At 61.9% G+C, this 339-nt stretch overlaps 1 protein-coding gene across 2 annotated transcripts in view; it reads right to left on the bottom strand.

Moving 5' to 3' along the window:
• The window catches only part of SDR42E1 (short chain dehydrogenase/reductase family 42E, member 1), a 28,404-nt gene extending 28,293 nt beyond the window's left edge, over positions 1 to 111 (bottom strand). Inside the window, exon 1 of one of the 2 annotated variants that reach the window (XM_005862578.2) lies at positions 70 to 111. The gene's annotated coding sequence lies outside the window, so the exon portion shown is untranslated. Of the gene's footprint in view, positions 1 to 22 lie in introns of both variants that reach the window. The other variant, XM_005862577.2, reaches the window with a different exon arrangement.
• Positions 112 to 339: the final 228 nt, after the last annotated feature.

Raw genomic sequence — 339 nt, 5'->3', positions numbered from 1 at the left:
CTTCTCGACCCGGCCCACTCACAGCGACTGCGGACGGCGCCGCAACAGCGAGAAACGGGGAGGGCAGACCTCCAGTGTGCCGGGTACCAGCCCGTCTCGACGGCTCCCAAGCCTTCCAACGGGCCTCCTAGAGCCACTTCCTGGCCTCTCTAGGAAGCCCGGAGGTCCTGGCCTCTCTATGGTGCGCAGGGTTCTCGCCCACCCTCACCTGTGTTGGGGCTGCAGGTTCACTCCATGAATCTCCCCCAGGTGCCCAACTCCTCTACTTCAGCGTCGTGGGAGCCCTTACAGAGTCACATCTACGGCTATTCCTACCTCCAATTTCTGCCTTTAGACTTC

Source organism: Myotis brandtii, unplaced genomic scaffold (assembly GCF_000412655.1).
Source record: "Myotis brandtii unplaced genomic scaffold, ASM41265v1 scaffold165, whole genome shotgun sequence".
Taxonomy (NCBI): domain Eukaryota; kingdom Metazoa; phylum Chordata; class Mammalia; order Chiroptera; family Vespertilionidae; genus Myotis; species Myotis brandtii.
Note: the sequence above shows the minus strand (reverse complement) of the source record. Positions and strands in the feature narration are given on the sequence as shown.